This window comes from Rhynchophorus ferrugineus, unplaced genomic scaffold, assembly GCF_030347505.1.
Source record: "Rhynchophorus ferrugineus isolate W39M unplaced genomic scaffold, kcgeb_rfMv2 rfM1, whole genome shotgun sequence".
Taxonomy (NCBI): Eukaryota; Metazoa; Arthropoda; class Insecta; order Coleoptera; family Curculionidae; genus Rhynchophorus; species Rhynchophorus ferrugineus.
In genome coordinates, this window is record NW_027472580.1 from 78230904 (window position 1) to 78242293 (window position 11390).

Sequence of the window (11390 nt, forward strand, 5' to 3'; positions counted from 1 at the left end):
AACTGCATTCCATTTTTTATAACTACCGAAAAAAACGCTGATCGTAGGGAAATCGGACCTTATCGACTAGGTATAGTCTCGCAAACAAGTACCAAGAATTATAATAATGTATTTTAAGTTTTATATACTAATGATTGTTTTATATAAATATTTAATATATATGATTTAAAACATTGCAATATTGTTATTTTACTGTATGTTATAATTTACTGGAGTAATTTAAATAATTGTTTATTAATTAATATTAAATTGAAGTTGTTGCGTAGTGTACAATGACATTACGGTACACGGCCTACCCACAATTTGCTATAAAAGGTTGAAAATACGATTTGACATAATGTAAAATATTTTTTAATCTTGTAATGTAAATTTTAGTTTTGTTATTATCATAAATCAAATTAATGTAATTTAGTGAAAAACAGTGAGAGAGTGAAATAATAAATATATAAGGTAGGAATATATTAGATTTATTTATTATATTTTGTACTTTTTTACAATTAACAACAATATATATCACTAAATAAAACAACGCCATAATATAAATAATTGCCAATATTACAAATAATCTATACGTTTAATACTAAATTTCATCTTTATTTTCATAAATGACAACTTTTAAAATAATATTATTAAATAACAACAAAAATAATCGGGTCTGGACTTTTTTGCAATCTTCTAAAACGTTGTTTAATTTGGTTTCTGTAATAGTCTGTGAAGCCTTTGATTTGGTGTTAGTCTTCAGATTTCAGAAAGTCGGCAAAACGTTTTTTTGTCATTATTTGTTTCGAGTTAGCAATTACATATGTCATTTTTCAAATTTGACTGACTCTAAATCATTTGACTTTCGTCGTATTACACAATTTTTTAGTAGCTTCCTTCAATTGCACTAGTTGTTAAAAATGGAAGGTTAAATTTGTTGTTTAGGTCCGAGTTTGAGCAATTATTTTCAAACTACCCAAACGCTTAGTATTACCTTCATTGATCTAAATGCGGACTTTGCAACTGCTTGTGACAGTTCCTAAGAGTTGAAGCACGATCGCTTTAGCAAAATGCGGTCAATTACTTGTTTAATTGTTAATTCATGTGTATATGTAGTAGCATGAGCACTTAATACTTATATAAATGATTTAAAATTATTTTAAATCGAGCAAACCGATTCTGACACTGGCTATCTTCTCTCAAATATCATGGGAATGATTTTCTTGATTTTCTGTTTTCAAAACACAATAACTTAGACCTGTTTAAACCGATGACGTTAGTCATATTTACAATTTTATATGAATTGTTATCTTTCAAATCCTCTGTGATATGGTTTCGTTAAATAGATATTACTAAGTAGGTGCTTTAAAGTTATTTATCAAGAAATTCTGAAATTATTTACCCCATTATTTCTTAAAATGTATACATGATAAAATTGAAGAAACTTTTGTTATATATTTATATACTATAATTTCTCTTATATTTTAAAATTCGAGTAAATATTTTTAAGGGGGTTTCATTAGTATTATTAATAACAGTTAAATATAGTTGATACACTAAATTTATGTTTGAGATAGGCTCGTTTTTACTAATTGGGGTTTACTTGTACTCGGTATACTGCTTAACAAGCCCAGTTCGGTTATTAGAATTACAGGTACTGAATTTTTTATTGGTTTTTATAATCGTGCCCACAGAGAATAAACACAAATTAAGAACATATATGATTTTATCGAGATCCGAAATAATTTTTATCAACTTAACTTACTTGAGGTAACCATCTCGCTATTGCTCTACCTAGTCAAAATAATTAAGTATTCCTAATGTACACTAAAAGCTATATTTATTTCTTGTTACCAAATGTGATTTAGATATCAATTCATTATTTTTTGGTTGTCATATTTTTTAGTAAATTTAATTTAATATTCAAAATTAAAAAGCGAGTCGGTTAATATTTAGCATACTTTTTTATAAACTCGCCTTATCTCAGTTTTTCTCTTATAACTTACTACACTGAATATACCACGAAGTTAATAGCCGCAAAGTGTGTCTCAGTTTTGACCTGAAGGAATCCGGCAAGCTTCTACCATTACCACTTTTGGGAACGCAACAATCGAGTCGTAATGCAAATTGGCAAATTCGTTACGAATACATTTGAAAGTAGGACCCTTCCAGATAATGTTAAAGGGTTACAATTCAATAAAAGATCTTTTCTTTAATTTTTCACCAGAACATGCCTTCTACACTGGGCAGATTAAACCATTATTCATCAATTATTTATGCAGGGTTAGAAATATAGGTCACACCATATCTATTTCAGGCGATTCATGTAAATGAATTTTGTTTTATCGCACGTTTTAAGTTACCAGATACTTTTTACTAAGAATAAACATAATGAAATATTTTTCAATATAACAAAGCTCTAATTAGATGGAAGTTTTCAAATTATTGTACCTTGTCGAAAAGTATAATGTTATAATCTTCAATATTTAAAACTTATAACCATTTCTTTGTTATAAGATAACTATTTTTCAATATAACAAAATTGTATCACTTTCATTGTCCTACAAACTTTGATCATCTATCCCTTCACTTATTAATGATGATTTGATAATGAAGATACTTTTATCCAACTATCTTACCTTTGAATGAAGCTAAGCTAATTTATTAGTTGTTAACTATCACACAAGACATATTTAAAAAGGTTTTATACCAAATATTTTCAAACATATTAGCCTGGATATATATTTACAATGTTTAAAAATACTTAAAATATAATAAAATAATAATTTAAATATAACACGGAATACAACCAATATAAATAAATGAACTATGACTATTTAAGACGATACCATATCAACAATTAATTAAATTACTTATAGCCGAATGTTGTGGTTTGATCTGAAAGATACTCAGAATCAACGAAGAATATGGAACAATTTCGACTAGTGATAGTTCATTCAAATAAACAATTAGGAATTATACAATATTCCTATTACAATTATTATATAGGCAAATAGTCAATGCGTTGACTCGAAAACCTTATGCAACATTACGTTCTCACAGAATAGTGTCTTTTTTTAATTTTGAAACCCAATAGGATAGAATAATTTTAAATTATATTTTGTGAGAGTTACCTTGCATTGGTAAACTGTATCATTTAGCCATGTTTATAGAGAAAGTAAAGAAAATTCTAGGAAAAGTAGGCGATGAGTCGATTTTAAATTTAAATGGGACGTTCTAAGCGTTTTACAAATTTTACACTAAAACAATTGGACTAATTTAAGAAAAATATTAAAACAAATGGCTATATTTGTTTAATAATTTGGCCTTGCTGTTTTTACATGTTAGTATTTTCAGTCTAATACAATAAAATGCTATATGAAGTAATTGTATTTTATAAGTAATTTTACCTTCTTTTATATACTTTGCTAATAATTAATATAAGATTGAAGTACGGTTAATTAAAAAGATACTGATTATGAAGAAGCATATAATCTTTGACAGAATTATTTATGAAAATTTACGCATGATCAGTCAATTTCTTGTGTTATATTCATTTAATATATGTTACTTCATAGTGTAAATTGTTGGATTTTTAGATTTAAACTTTCTATACACATTTTTTAAACATAAACGTATTTGATAGTGAAAAGAGTACGAATGTTTTTATTGATTTCATTCTTCTCTTGATACCTCATGGTCCTTGCTTTAAGCAGATTTGGAAGTTAACATGTTCCTCGAAAAACTTCTTCAGGCGCCTTACGATCGTTTCATCAGCTCTGTAAGAATGTGAAATTGTTTTCTAATTCATTTGAGATCTAAGTCGGTATTTGGCAAGCAGATTTTTGCTGCTTTTTTACATAGTATTAGATGCAATTGTTTGCGAGAAGTTTTTAGAAACAGACGGAACTTTCTTAATAATACTACAAACTTCTTGATTGATCTGGTGTTTGCTGATAGTGTTTTGTTGGTACAAATGTCGAAGCATCTAGCATTCTGCATGATGTATTTTGTATTACATAGCCATATGGCTTGAAAACTAATGAAGAACAAAATGTTGAAAACTGACGGATCGTTTGCTATTGGAAGTCTCAACGGGATTCAGTTAGAGCAAGATGTCTAAGCTGAAACGGCTATAAAATCTTTTGAGTATAGAAGAAAGCAAATATTGCAATCAAGACTAAAATCCGTTTCTTTCGAATACTTATTTCGATTTTGCCTACTGTACGGCGCCAAGACTTAGGTTTCATAGGTTTTTCCAACTCATAGGTTTGTGTGGCGGACTCGACCTTTTGGATCGAAGACCCAGCGACCCAGATCATATGAGAATGACATCCTCTCAGAATAATTGCAGCCAATCTCCAACTGTAGCGAAATTTAACGCAGAATATTCGAAATCCTGTGGAACCAACAACAGTGTATTGGTTGGGAACTAACAGTTCAATTCAAAAGTCTCCGGCCTGACACATAGACACTAGAATTACATACATATGTTTTTTAGCTAGTCTTAACCCTCAAAAGATGCGTGTATAAATTTGACAGCTGTCGGATCATTAGTTTGAGAATTACAGCAGTTTGAGTGAAGCAATTTTTGTTATTGTGAAAAAAATGGATAAATAGGAATTTTGGGTGTTGATAAAATTTGATGGTTTGGTGTTGATTGGTTTTTGAAGGGAAAAAATACAGTTGAAGCAAAAACTTTGCTTGATGCCGAGTTTCCAAACACTGCCCTAGGAAAATCAACCATCAAGAATTGGTATGCTAAGTTTAGACGTTGTGAAATGAACATCAAAGACGTTGAACGCAGTGGACGCCCAAAATAGGTTGTTACCGACGAAAACATTAAAAAATCCACAAAATGATTTTGAATGACCGTAAATTGAAATTGCATAAAATAGCAGACACTCTAAAGATATCAACTGAACGTGTACAGCAGATCATTCACGAATATTTAGGTATGAGAAAGCTCTGTGCAAAGTTGGTGCCGCGCGAGCTCACTTTTGACCGAAAAGAACTACGAGATGATGATTCGGAGCAGTATTTAAAGATGATCGGGCGTAATAAACCCGATTTTTTTGCGTCGATATGTGACAATGGATGAAACATGGCTCCATCATTTCTCCCCGAAGTCCAATCGACAGTCATCCGGGTGGACTGTACACGATTCAAAGCGTGGCAAAACAGTCGGCTGGCAAGGTTTTGGCATCTGTATTTTGGGATGCGCATGGAATAATTTTCATTGACTACCTTTAAAAAGGAAGGACCATCAACAGCGACTATTATGTAGTGTTATTGGACCGTTTGAAGAACGAAATCGCCAAAAAACGGCGGCGTTTGAAGAAAAAGAAAGTGCTGCTTCACCAAGACAATGTACCGTGTCAAAAGTCAGTGAAAACGATGGCAAAAATCCATGAATAGGGCTTCCAATTGCTTCGTAATCCACTTTATTCTCCAGATCTTCCCGTTCTCAGATCTCAAAACAATGCTTGCTGGGAAGAAATTTTTGTCCACTGAAAAGGTGATCGCCGAAGCAGATGCCTCTTTTAAAGCAGTGGACAAATCATACTACAAAAATGGTATCGAAAATTTGGAGGGTCGCTATAATCAGTGTATCACACTTGAAGGGAATTATTTTGAATAAACAAAAACTAATTTTACCTATGGTAGGCGGGGGAGTTACACAAGTCCCCGGACATGTGACGACAAGACATATATCTTGTCTAAACTTATCTCATAGATTTACTACTTTATTTACTGTCTACATTTATTATTTAGAAAATATTTAGTTTTTATTTATATAAAATCACTAAAAAGTCTTAAGAAATTACATAACGCTTAAGAAATAACTAAGATAATATCATGTCCCATTATTGTTCTGCAATCCAAAAAAATGCAATGAAGAAAATACTTTGACTTTTATAAGATTGATGAAACGTAGTTGGTGTCTATTCTTCTGGAGATGTATAAAGGGTAAACGGCAAGTATTTTAATGAAGTTATTTTTACCTGACTTTATTGCTCCGTGATAAGCGCGTCGACCGAATTTGCAAATTCGTTACGAGTAATTGCAAAGGAACCCTTTCCGATCGTCCCGACAACGAGTACAATAGTGGAACGCGTCCATTCTTCGGCCATGCGACCCGATAAGATGCGAAGTGACCGCAGTTCGGGCCCGGACCGACGTTCGCTCAACTGAAAAGGTCGCCTCGGCCTTACGGTAGTCGCAGCTCGTCGGAACCGCATAAAAGATAAGCCATAGGAAATTTTTACGATGCGGCAGTGACAAGTCGAGCCTCCCCATCGCAACCCTTTAGATTATTTCCAGCGAGATGATAATAAATTATACGGTCGAGAGATCGTTCCAGAATTCTAAACTGTCACACGTGGTATATAGGTTAAGTTACTATTAAATGTGCGTATACGGGGTTGTCCAATAAGTTTTGTCGTTTGATAATACAGGCACAATATTCAGTTTAAAATTAATTTTAATATTTAATGTTATCTACTTGCTTAAAACTGATTTCATCCCTGATATGGGATCCCAACTGCTGGTGAAATTTGTATCTGCACCTATCTACTAACTTGATAGAAAATTTATTTCCCAGCATATTTTTATTGGAAATATATAATCCAGAAAACAGAAGAAGTATATTGAATAGGGTGGAGGTTTGAACAATTCGTACTTTGAATCACTTTTTCTCGTGATGGTTTATGATACTACAAGGAGGTAAACAAAATGTAGTATATTGGTGACTAGATGAGGGCATGCGACTTAAATAAAATGAATATTTGAATTTAGTTTGGTTATATATCATGTTTTCATTGTTTACGGAATATTATTTCCCTGTAAATTTAACGATATTATTTCGCCTTGAACAATAATTCCTCATAATACGATTACATTTACGAATATTTTAGGACAATTAGTGAAAATGAAATTTTAAAAACTTAACTTATATTAAAATCAAACTTATATCAACATATACTTTATGTTGCTCTTATTATTATTTACTAATATTTCTTTCTTCTTATTCACTAACAAAGTTTAACAAAGCCAAAAACAAATCCAAGTTGAGGTCAATTATGGTATATTTCGAAGTAGCAGCTCCAATATATTCAATTATATACATTTACATAGTAATGATGTATTTCCTTTGCATATGGTGTATTGCACACCACCAATGTGCTCTAAATTCATTTCATCTAGTGGTATCTATGAACTTTTCATACTTCAAACATATACACTTTTTTTCAAATTTATATATATTTTTTAAAGTCTCCTTTTACCAACTATGGGTTTATCTGGACTGGAGCTACAGTTTAAACCACGGACGTCGGCATTAAGTCTCCCGACTGGTGAGTCGCCGATTTAGAAATCATTCCAGAAGACATCCGGTCTTACCCAGTCTGGTTACTGGCGTGACTGGGATTATTTTCCTTGTCGAATGTTGCACTCTTGCCTAGGACAATCTCAAACATAAATTTTCGACCATGTGCCAGCAGGATTCAAACCCGCGACTATCGCAACATTAGGTGGACCGTCCTGTCGCCTTTACCAATGCGCCAACCAAGCCGAAACATACAATAGTGTTAGACATGGTATTATTACTTATTCCTTACATAATTTTAGAAAATACATTACATTGTACAAAGTACATTCTTACGCATCAATTTTTTTAATAACCACTATGGACCATAATAGTAATCTTGATATATTCAAATTTAACATATAACCTAACATAGAGTGTTACATAACTAGTTATATTTTAAATTCTCTGTAATTATGCGAGTCTTAAAAATTATCCTGTCCTGATAATTTCGTTGATATTGTCACATCTGTCTATATTATATTTATTTCGAATTTAATTTTAGTTACGTTGCCGGATTATGCTTGTTCTAGTAATATATAGTACACTAACAGATACTTATTGGTATTAATATATATTCATAAACTCAATTTGTCGTTCAGTTTTCAGGTTCACTATAATTTGTTCATTTCTTTGATTACTAATAGAAAGCTAGGGTTTTGTTATTTTTGTTTTTGTTTCATTAAATTTTCTAACCATATATAAGAAATTAATAAGAACGTTAATAGAATTGAAGAACAATATTGTTGTTGTTGTTGTTGTTGCCATATATCGAGTTCTAAACAACTAATGTGACATAGAACTAGAATTAGTTAGAATTAGATATATTAAATACATTTAGTGGATGTAGTTCAAAAGGCTATACAAAGCCAGTGAAATTTGATTGATTCTAAATCTCTGTTTTCTAATTTTTCACATCAAATAATAATCATTTTACAAAACTGAACTGCATACTGAACAACATACTCCTGATATGCCAATGGTTAAAAATATTGTTGCAGTAACTTTTGCAAATGTTACTTGATGATGAAGATGAAAATTACTGATTAAACATGGTACATTAAAGCAAAGTAAATGAAATCACTGCAAGTGGCATTTTTTATTAGAGATGTTTGGGAGCTTATTATTTGAACAACGGCAAATAAGTCGTACTCTCGAGAGGTAGACTTACAATTTCAAATTGTAACGTTTGTCAGTTGAATTCTTGAGTTATTCACTGTATGCAGATGCTAGTCACGAAACACTCAAAACTGCAATTTTAACATTCATTACATTTTCTGTTTGATTTGATGAAATCAATTTTCGAACTCTTAAATAATTTCAAAATCTTCCAGAAATACTGCTCTGTTACATTGCAATTGTCGGTTTGGCTTCATGATGTTTGATGTCAATGAAAAGAGCGCATGGCCTGAAGGACGAAGGCCAAATAGATTCGAAGTCAATGAACCACAAGACTGGTAGAATGAGAACCTAGCTCAAAGTATCAATAAACATTTAGACATCTTAGCAGTTGATGAATCAACTATTTACAGGCGTTTATATGTGATATTAAAAATCTAACAGGAGGGAAAATGGCTGCCACACGAATTGACTGACATCGCGATTTCATTGGCAGACAAACCTAATATAGCATCCTGTATAAGTGTTTCCACTTAGATACTTCAAAATTTTGTTGGCAGTTACTATCATATATTGTCATATTATTGCTTAGAAAATACATGAGAATTCTTGAGAACGCTTCGCTATAAAGAAAAATAGTTTTGATATTCGCACATCAATTACAATCTCTATCGATCTCCCGTAATGTTTTAATTTCGTTTAAACTTTGAATTTTGCTTGCGTTGTCGTACACTTTGTTCCATGCCTTTATCGTTAAATTTAGTTTCCTGCATATTTTCTTTCTTAAAGTCTTACGATATACCATATATTTACTGTAGCAAATCTATGTCAATTATCTACATGTTTCTCAAAAATTAAGGAAAATAGCTTTATAGATGCTCTTTCGGTCAAATTAAAGGATTAATAAAACAAATGAAAATATATAGAATTCAAATTATAAAATTTATATTTAAATAAGGAACGTAGCTAGTCATCTATCTAACTCTGTCTTTTTCCCATTCAAATGATCATAAATAACTGCCAAAGGTGCAACAGTGAGCGAAGAGGATCCTATTCAGCTGCCATAAATATTCTTTCGTTTGCAAACTAGGTCAGGCGATAGCCGCGACTAGGAGAGTATTATATTCTCTTGTTGAACGAATCAAAAATGAAAAATTACCACTTGTTCGTGTTGTGTTTATTATTATAATCTTCTCGTTTAAATTCAATACGAATGCAAAAGTGTCGTTTACATTTAGTCAGTCATCATATAAATATATTAAAAATATAGGGTGCTGACACTTATACATCATAAGATATTTTTTATTCTAACTTAACTAGGTTGATGAAAATGTATGAACAATAACGATGTTAATACATTATTACAATGGTCGATTGCAATATGCATTTTTATCATGTTTCTGAATGAGTGACTGCCTTCATGAGAAAAAAATTGTCACCGATTTCTGCACCATTAGAAATTAATGTTTGTGTATGTATGAAAATAAGTTATATTTGGTAAATGACTAGTCGGAACTGAATATATATTTCTTATTTTTTAATTTAAGTTAAACGATTAATATAATGATTATATCTAATTCTAACTTTTATTATATGCAACTGATGAATTTGAGAGGTGTAATTAAAAAAAATTAACGCCATACATTTCTAACCAAATCCGATAGATTATTTTAGAGCTGTTTGAATGGTAAAACACTTTTTCGGTTGGCGTTGGTTAAAATTCAATAAATTTCGTAATATAATGCTTGCTTTATTGTTTATAAATAATATATTATCTGTGCATAAATTGTTAGCTTATTAGCTTATAGTTTGAAAATATAAATTACAATTTTACTTTAGTATTTTTTTTTGCAATTTAGTGAAATAGTAATTATAAGCTCTAATAATAAATCGTTTCATTTGTATTTGGACGAATTCCCAAGTACTACGAGTACACAGGTACTTTCCAAATTAAATTTGAATTAAGCTCACCTAAGCTAAAGTTAATAGTAATATTTCTTGAAGCTCGGTTGGTTTGGTTTTGTTCGCTTCAATCTTCTGATTCCCTACGCTTTATTCAGTAGTCGTACTGCTTCCATATGAGCGTGATTTATTTTTATTTCGAGGTCATTGTTTAGTCCATTTTGGGTTACGTAGCGATAAGCATTGGTAATTAATCTAATGCAACCCTCTATTGGCTTTATTATTGCCTGATTACTGATATTAGGTCAAGTTGGGGGTATATTTCTAGTAACCAGTACTGTTTAACTTCGAGTTCGATCTACTAAGTTTTTTGTTAACATAATTTTTTCAATTAATCTACCATCGAGATGAATGCTAAGCTCCAAGTATGCCATGGATAATGGCACTGTAGAGGAGATATAAGAGTGGTTCAAGATAACTGTGGAATTTCAGCCAAAACAGGTCTGAATATTGAGAGACCCTCTTCATGAGTCCCTAAATTTTCTTTCGAAAAGATCGACTTGCTCGTCTTGTGGACCCAAATGCCACACGTGGTCAAATAAAAGTGAGATGTTCAGGAATACCGCAGGGTAGACACTTTTTCTCTCAATGTAACCATCTCCTAAACATCCTTGCGATAACCTCTAATATACTAGGCATTGGGTCAATTTCATTACGATTTAAAAATACACAGTGAAAATCTATACATTTATCTTTATGTAATATTTATAAATTGTTTAAGATGTTTTAATGTTAGGTTCTCAAGCAATTTAGATATCGTAGCTAGCAGCTTGGTAGGCTTCTAAGACTTTACCTGTTCTGTCGGTTTTTCCATCGTAATTATTTACACCATCGTAAAACATTCCGCAACATGTTTCAGTTGCGATCGGGCATCTAATATGTATGTAAACATATAATCTCTCTAACATTATTATACAATTCCTTCTACCCTTCTGGAAACATCCTCCTCTACTTGTAGGACAGT